The sequence below is a fragment of the Convolutriloba macropyga genome, unplaced genomic scaffold (genome assembly GCF_964194025.1).
Source record: "Convolutriloba macropyga unplaced genomic scaffold, txConMacr16.3 SCAFFOLD_636, whole genome shotgun sequence".
Lineage (NCBI taxonomy): Eukaryota > Metazoa > Xenacoelomorpha > Acoela > Convolutidae > Convolutriloba > Convolutriloba macropyga.
This window is the reverse complement of record NW_027453151.1, coordinates 5287-15046: the sequence shown is the minus strand read 5'-3', so window position 1 is coordinate 15046 and position 9760 is coordinate 5287.

Below are 9760 nucleotides of genomic sequence, written 5' to 3'. Positions count from 1 at the left end.
GCAAAATCGTTGCAACAAAATCGCTTGAAAATGTTGCCGGACATTTTTCTAAGTCAATTTTTGCCTCAAACCAGAAAATTGCGCCATCTGAGGCAATAAGTAAAAGGAAAAACTTACACACAATAATCATTTTTTGACTCAAACCATATGGGAACACAATTGAATCCACAAAAAATCTCAACTGTTTTTATGCACCGAAAATTCAGATGCTAAGAACGAGCGAGAGAAAAATTGCGAAAAAAATTAACGTTAAAGGGAAGCATACGCAATACTAGTTCTTGAAAAATGGACTAATTGCAGCCAATTGAGATGATTTTTTTCATTTTCTTCGTTTTCCAAATAGCCACCTTTGCCAATTGACCCTTGTTGCGTTTTTTGGAAGGTTACGACCTAGAAGCTCAATCTAATAAAACTCAGACTCGAATTTTTATTAAATACGGTAATAGTAGAAATCCACAAAAAACAATTGTTGAATAATTTTCTCTAATAAGATTTTTTTTAACTAAGAAATTCTAGCGCTGGTTTCCAATTTATTAATGCTATTTAACTTTGGTAACAATTAATTTGCAAAATTTAGTTGTTATTTTTACTGAAGGACCTTGAAGTATCTCAAATTTTTTTGCATAAAATGAAAACCAGAGCTAAAAAAAGTTGGAATTGGTTGCTCGTGGATTGAAAGAAAATAATTAAATAGATACTCGTGTCAACACTTGATCGTTTCCAAATTTGTGCACATAGTCGTTACTTTTATTTTGATTGGTATCTATTTTTGCAGCCACAAATTTTTTCGTTCACGTAACAGGTTTGTTTCGTGGAAGACTTGATATAATTCTCGATATTATATTCAAACAATGCAACTAAAGAAAAAAGCAGTTAATACAGATGACAACTGCTGCAATTGTTTACTTTTTTGAGACAACAACTGCTAATAAAACTCTTGAGCGTCATTTTCGAAGTCAGACATTAAAAAGTAAAACAAAGTTAGAAATAAGCAAAAACGTTGCGGTTTCCAAAACTACGGATAAATTTGTAAACGAGAAATCCAAAAACTAAGATTTTCAAGAGAATGAATTTATGGACACAACAGACAAGTTGCTTTTCGTTTACATTTGCATTCAACCTAAAATTGTTTTTGTAAAGTCAAGTCATTGTATCCAAACCGCTTATCTCAAATTCATGGGTTTTTGTACGTATCAAAATTTGTTTTAAGTTGATGTTTTTTTCGTTTTCTTTATGTATTTTCTTTTTCAGCTTAAATTTCTCGAAATGATTTCTAACAAAAAAACTTGCACTGCTTTTAGCTGGAATGAGCCATTTCCATTGATATTTTTTGTTAGCTTATTTTAAAATGAGCTGTGATACTGGCAGTTTTTTCACATGTGATGGATTTTTAGCTATGAACTTGATTGACATGAGCATATTCAAATTAAATTGATGCTTTTATTTATTTCAAAATCGGCTGTGGCACCCCAATAACCAATATATATTGGGCAATATGAGCAAAAAAGTCGGTTCTTAATTACCATACAAGAACCTTAAATTTCTCTCTATTTCATGATAAATTTTATTTACTTGTTAATATCTGTCTCAAATTTATAAAACCTTTTCTATTGAAAAATTAAGTCCTAGGAATTACACCATGATACCAAAACCTTCAACTGAAAATTTTCAAAAAAGCGCCAACAACATCATAAAACATTTTGAGTTCAAACTAGTTTTCTAGCAAGGAGTCAATACATCTTTGTACCAAATTCCCGACTTATTTCTCTAAATATTCCCAAAAAAATGTTTTTGGTACCTCCACTTTCCGATTTGCAATTTTTGTGCGTTTTTGTCATGAAATTTTGTTCCATTTCTTAGACCATCATTAACAATTCAACCCTGGCGACGATTTGATTTTGTTATCTTTTTCAAACATTTTGCATGAATGGTTTGTACTAGATCTCGATTTTAAGTATACTTGTTCTCGTATTTTGTCTTTAAACATCAGACATTTTGAAATGTAACAGCTTGACCGACAGTAAAAAAACAAAAGCAGTTGAGCCGTCTTTTTTCGGTTAGCGGCACAAAAAAAAATAAATCTCATTTAGAACATCTAAGTTTCCTACCTTTCTATTGATGAAAAACTAGGCTTATAGAGAAAAAATTGTGATGTATTTAAATTAAAAAAAACGGTATTATGTATAAAATCTAATTCAAGTGGCGGAGAGCCATCACTGCAACAAATTTTAACAAATCAATAAAATGAGACCCAATTCATTCTAATTTAGTTAGCCCCAAACTGGTCTATAAAGATGATGGGACAATCAGTTGTTTTCACAGTCAATTGTTTTTACTCCTCTTTATATTTGTTCAATTCTGTTTTAGCCTCCAAGTTTCTTAGACGATCATTAACAATTCAACCCTGGCGACGATTTGATTTTGTTATCTTTTTCAAACATTTTGCATGAATGGTTTGTACTAGATCTCGATTTTAAGTATACTTGTTCTCGTATTTTGTCTTTAAACATCAGACATTTTGAATTGTAACAGCTTGACCGACAGTAAAAAACAAAAGCAGTTGAGCCGTCTTTTTTCGGTTAGCGGCACAAAAAAAAATAAATCTCATTTAGAACATCTAAGTTTCCTCCCTTTTTATTGATGAAAAACTAGGCTTATAGAGAAAAAATTGTGATGTATTTAAATTAAAAAAAACGGTGTTATGTATAAAATCTAATTCAAGTGGCGGAGAGCCATCACTGCAACAAATTTTAACAAATCAATAAAATGAGACCCAATTCATTCTAATTTAGTTAGCCCCAAACTGGTCTATAAAGATGATGGGACAATCAGTTGTTTTCACAGTCAATTATTTTTACTCCTCTTTATGTTTGTTCAATTCTGTTTTAGCCTCCAAGTTTCTTAGACGATCATTAACAATTCAACCCTGGCGACGATTTGATTTTGTTATCTTTTTCAAACATTTTGCATGAATGGTTTGTACTAGATCTCGATTTTAAGTTTACTTGTTCTCGTATTTTGTCTTTAAACATCAGACATTTTGAATTGTAACAGCTTGACCGACAGTAAAAAACAAAAGCAGTTGAGCCGTCTTTTTTCGGTTAGCGGCACAAAAAAAAATAAATCTCATTTAGAACATCTAAGTTTCCTCCCTTTTTATTGATGAAAAACTAGGCTTATAGAGAAAGAATTGTGATGTATTTAAATTTAAAAAATACTGTCCCCAGGATAAGATACTTTTTACTTCTCATATTAAACAATCATCCGGTTTTTGGAGTCCCATTAATCGAGCTCAACTCGCATGTGTAAATATCTGGCATGGTTTATTCACCAAATCGTTTAATTCCAGTGCAAAAAAATGCTCACACAAGTTTTTTTGTTCTGTAGCAGAACTTGCAAATTTTCTTTAGAAGTTCAAAAGGCTGCAAAAACCAACAGCTCGCTCAAAATTGAACTGCGGTAGAACACAACAATTGGTAACTAAAATGATTTTGCTGCTTTTCATCGTATCGCCAAATGATTGCTGACGCGTCGGTTGAACAAATGGAAAAATAAATATTCAAAACATGTGAGCATTAACAGTGAATGAAGACAACTGTGAGCAAAAAAATGTTAAAGTTTTCATTTTCTTCTGTCTTTGTTCTTCTGTGGCATTATGAGCATCGTATCTAATAATATCAATCTTCATTTAAACAAAATGTGTTTAAATTAAAATAGAACATTGAAGCTGCCCAGTTTTATCTGTGAGTTTGAAATTTATAAACAACATAATCAGTGTTCCAGGGTTTTGTTTTTATCTCTCCAACAGAGTCAAAAAACAGATCGTAAGGCAACTGATTTTCTGAATTTATTCAACAGAAAAATGAAGGTAAAGATTGGTTTAGGGACTCTAATGTTGGTATTATGTATAAAATGTAATTCAAGTGGTGGAGAGCCATCACTGCAACAAATTTTAACAAATCAATAAAATGAGACCCAATTCATTCTAATTTAGTTAGCCCCAAACTGGTCTATAAAGATGATGGGTCAATCAGTTGTTTTCACAGTCAATTATTTTTACTCCTCTTTATATTTGTTCAATTCTGTTTTAGCCTCCAAGTATGCTGAATCCCATGGTGGAAAATATTAAAAGCCAAAAAATTCCGCATCCAAGATTCCTTAGTCAAGAGGTTTATTTTTAAAAAGCTAATCTTTTCGATTTGTGCCTCCCAGTACGTTTTGCACACCCATTTTTACTGAGCACGTGCCATTACATATTAAATCACTATGTTTAAATATGGCGCTTGCGTCTGGGGATGCAAATAATATGCATCCACTAAACTGGGTAGCGCGAACGGGAAGGATCCAATAAAACATAGCTTGACAAGTTTTTGACTAAAAAACGACAAGACCTATAATATACTACGAATGGATTGGAAAAAACATTAAGGAAAAAAATCCGATGAAAAGACCGTAAGACAATTAAACCTTAAAGTCAAACTACTGCATGTGAACAAAAACCATTAACAAGAAAGCGAATTTTAGTTCAAACACCGTTTTCTCGCTCTAACAAAAAATTTAAGTGAAAACATATCTAGCCGCTAAACACAACTGCTTTTTTGCTCCTCTTTTAGCTTAGGCGTGACCAAAATAAGGAAAATGTAATAACAGATTCCAATAAAAAGGACAACGCACCGAAACAACCCAAAAACTTTGAATTTTAGAAGTATAGAAGCTTGTCCAAATTTAAAACAGATGTTTCAATAACATCTAACAGTCAGAAAAATTTGTCTATAACCCGAGCAGCTACGATTTCAGTTAATGAGAACAACTTTGAGGTCACCAAATAACTTTTGTTTAAAAAACAAATCAATTAGCACTAAAAGGTTTTAAAAAATGTTTCTAGATCATTGAAAGAGACAATAAACATATTTAGCATATAGACGTCTTCTTCTTCACTGTTCTTCATTCGGGCAAAATGTGAAAAAAATTCACTGTTCAGAAAAAATAAACGATTGTTTTTGTTTTTAAAAAAGCTTTGAAGATGATGCTGCAAGAAATGCCAAACACTGAATTTAGCATTCGAGGTTGAGGATGAAATTGATCGGTTCTGACTCAAAAACAAAGTTGAAGTTATCAGCTGCATTATTTTGTGTATCATTATTAAGACATGTGTTTTTGGGAAAATTGTTTCCTCAGGAATAGAATTTGGTTTTCTTTTATTTTTTTTTGTCAGTTTCTTTGGTTTACGTATAACAAAAAGCTTTGGATGAAAACAATAGCGCATTTTTGAGACATAACGTACTATTTTCAATGGACCTTGGCAACTATTTTTTTTGCTTTAAATCCAGTGTAGTTTTCAAACACATGCAGCTAAATCTGCAACCTTCTGATTTTTAAATTGTGCTTTAGTGGTTTATTGAGCAAAAAATTGCTATATGTTCTCATTCGAATACAAATTGTTCTATGTTAATAATGACATTCTTTTTTATTGTTGATTTATTAAAAAGGAGCTTAGTTTTGTTAGATAGTTTTCAGTATTGCAGGAGCTCAATTTTTGCCAAGATTTTTTGTGCCAAGATTTTTTTGTGCCAAGAGTTTACGAGTCGTAAACGTAACTGAAGTGAGGACTGTATCGATAACATGGTTGAGTCTTTTACTCTTCACTTTTTTCTAACCAAAAAGGGGCAAAAGAAAATCTATAAATCTGTCACTATAATTCAAGAATGTTTCAATAGTAGTTTCAACGTGTTGGTTAAAGATACGTTCAAAGCATTGGCTCTTAACAAAATTGATGGGAAAGTAAATTTATTTAGAATTTATGCGTCGGCAGCTTGCTCGCAAATCAATGAAACTTTCGTTTCATCAAAGCTCCAATTATTGAAAATAATGAACGATAATATAGTAGGATATCTACGAGTCTTAACATCAAAACCAAAAAACTGGAAGCAACTAGACTTAACTAGACTTAAAAACAGGACTCCCTGCGTTTTGTACTCATTTCAGTTCCAGGACAATTTCAGTATTATTCCAGGCAACGCATAGTTCGTTACTACTGTATTGAATAAGGGAGCATAATTAGATAAAAAATAGTATCAAGATGCACCTTATTTTTTTAATTAAGTAACAATTTGATTTGTTGAGTTGCAACTGTGACCCCAAGTGTTTCTGTAGCTCAATGTGGAACCGGTGGAATTTTTTGTTTTCATGCAAAAATTATATTTGATTTTGTGTTTCATGCTATCCATGCTTTACTTCTTAGTATTACCCTACTAAGAAACAAAGATTACATATATGAAGCTTTTGTGATTGCCTAGACGTCATGTTTAAACCTTATAAGATTTGTAAGAATCATATTTTTCCCTCCAAATTCAATTTTTTTTTATTTTAACCAAAATAAACTCAATAATCTAATTCCCTTGAATCAGTTTGTGGTCCGTCTAAAAAAGAATATGTCTCTCTGTAATAGGTTATGATAATCTCGGAAACCAGTGCATACCTAAGAACTTTCTTTTATTTGAGGGGAAAAAAATTTTTGAACGGGCACACAAATCAAAGTTAAACTTTTTTGCACTTGAAGAGATAGCAGTAGACATGCGATTTATTAAATTTTATTGCCCTCTGATTACATACGCAAAATTTTGCGTCACCAATCCAAATTTAAAGTGTCATATGTGTAATTGTATCATTTTCCCGGAACTTTTTCATTTTCTATCGAAAATGAAGATAATATTATTTTTTGGCGTTCTAAGGTTTTTTTACGATCCTTGTATGTGTTCTAAAATTACAAATGTGATCTTTGTACTGCTACTCAGAAAAGATAAGTCATATTTGAACTAAAATTATTACAAGGAATCACATATGACCTAGACTGAAACCAGCAACGAAGTTTTGAAGAAATCCCAATGAGTACTACTAATAATTCCATCAAGCAACTGCTTAACTCATTTTGTTTTAAATTAAAGCAAATATATGTCTTTGTAAGATCACAAATCTATTTACAAACTAGCTAAATAGAAAAATTAGATGGAACTTTACAATCGAAACTGACTGCTTATGTTTCATCATCTTTTTTCTTTCTTTCATTTATACGAAGCTATAAATGTTTCCGAAAAATTGTGATTATGAATTCGAATTAGTATTTTGAGCATTTAGTGTTCTTGGTCAACTTCTCTGTATTTTATCTGACCTGCATTAGAAGAATAAACATTACGTTGCAAATAGTGTATCTTTTAATTTTGAGGTTTTGTTGAAGCCTTCGGTGGAAAAAAGTGACAATACCCGTCACACATTGTCAACTTTAGACACTGTTATTAGCATGAAAAATGGATGCGTTATCTGGGTACAGCAGTGGCAAAAACGTTTTTCTGTTACTCATTAACGGGTTTATTTAACGATTTTGAGCATCAATTTCTTCACAAAACTCTTCAATTAGCGTAAATTTTGTTAATGGAACTTTTAGAACAATTTCATGCGAACCAATAAAGAGTCATAATTTTTCTTGTCTGCCATGCTATGGGTATTCGCAAAAATAGTAATTGCTATTTAGCGATTAGAAAACCCAGGATGATGTCCGCGATCCAAAACAGGCATTGGCCAGACAGACTTGGGTCGCGGACAGCGGGTGTGGTGCGACTCATGTCAATGGTCTGGAAAAAGTTTTGGTCACGCCTTGCGTCTGGCCAACAGCATTTTCTGGTATGTTCGGTCTGGCCAACACTCTTATTTCAGTTTTTTCGGTGAGGCCCATACCCATTTTCGGTCTGTTCAGACTTGCCACTACCCACATTTTGGTCTGTTCGTTGTCGCCAATATCACTCCTTCAGTTTGTTGGATCTGGCCAATACCCACATTCCGTTCTTTTCGTATAACTAATATTGACATTTCAGGCTGACATTTTTAGTAAGATTGAGAGTATTAAGCAGAGGAACAGTCCAAAATGTGGGTATTTGCCAGACTGCACAGACCGAAATTTGGTTATTGGCCAGATAGGTTATCCGAAAACAATTAAATCTGAAATAAAATTTAAATCATTTCAATTATTAAATAGTTGAAGGGCTGGCGGAAGTTGATCTCAAGTTGATTTTAAAAAAACAACTTTTTAGAAATTCCAATGTTTTCTGTTGGCGTTTCCCTCCTCTTTTCTCATCTGGGCTGACTTCTTCCTTAATTATCGGTAGTTGCTGAGAAATTGGTTGCTCAAATGAGAACTCCAAACTAATTGTGTTGATAGTTGATTTGAAAAAAAAATAAAAAAGAATTCGTCGGACCGCCTTGCTTCTAGTGAAGGGTTTCGTTTCCACTCATCTTTGACTCGTTTAAAGTAGTACACAGGCCAATTCCTACATACAAGGTAGTTTTCAAGCTATTATTTATTAACCAAACGGTTAGTACTCTTGATGAGGTCTTGAAACGTGGTTTGTGAATTTTTGTGCTGAGCTGTCCGCCGATAGGTTTAAGTCAGGTGAAGCATTGTGACCAAAAAGCAAGGACAAATTGATTGTTTTATCCCCATTTCTCCCTCTCTCGCACTCCTTTTGTTCCCTTTAATCTAAGAACAGTCGGATCTGTTTCAGATTTGGAACATCTGCCTTTTCATCTGAAGGATTTGAGTCTTTGTTACTGACTACAATTATGCTCTTTGCTCTCTGCCATATAGTGTTTTCTCCGTTTCACCCTTGCGACACTTTTATACCACACGGAGCAACCTCAACACAATTACCTCCCACCATTCATCAATACTGTATTTAATCTACAGCCGCTTTGTTCAAAATCTCAGCAGGGCATCAAATTCTCAAAAGTCAAGTGAGTCTTTATAAGCGGTTCAGAAAAATTTTAGCTAGAAATAAGCAGACAAACATTTTATATGTAAATTTGAACACATGGAAAACTTTTTACCCGCCAACACCCCCCAAAACCCCACTCACAGCCCACCCACATCAATATCAACGTTTTTTGGTTCCATAAGTCTGGTGGAACAAATCGTGGCAACCTTTTCATCGAGTGTTTCAGCCGACAGTGCATGCTTAAGTTTTACATTATGAGCAATTGATTAATGAGGCATAATGGCGCGTGCTCTGTAACGGGGGAGGGTGCATATCGTACGTGAAGGGGTGGGGGGGGGGGGGGTAAATCCGTTTTATTTATAATCATTTTCATTTTCTTGCCTAAAAGCTTGCATAGGTATTGTCACGTTCGGAGACGAAGCAAATGACAGTTATCTTAGTCAATTTCGGGAAACTTTGCAACATTGGCTTTTATACTGTGCTGGAAAAGAACTTCAAACTTAACTTTGACTAATTAGTTTAAGGTAAAATATAATGTTCAACTTAGAGAGACAATGTCAATTGCAGTTGATACAGAGTTTAAAAAAATGTAGTGAAACGAACTCAAAATTTCCTATTCCCATCTTTAAGAGCTTTGATGTTAAGGGAACCTCTGGAAAGATAAATAACTCCTGAAAATGTGGAGTAGCAAACAATATTCGCTCAGCTTTAGGAGTAACGCTATGAATCATGATGCAATGTGATGCTACAGGTAGAATCGTATCTTTCCTCGTCATAGATCGAAAATACCATCTTGACCAGATATCATATCCCCAGATACATCCCCAAATCTCTCAGATCCACTCTAAAAAATTTTACTATTGCTTTCTTTTTTTTCTTCGTAAATTCTTTTTTCTAACTTGGGTAGAAACATTTTTTAAGGCTGCCAATATATTATTTGCCCACTGTATTAATTTTTGGAGCCAAAAATACACTTTCAAAATCGAAACTAAATT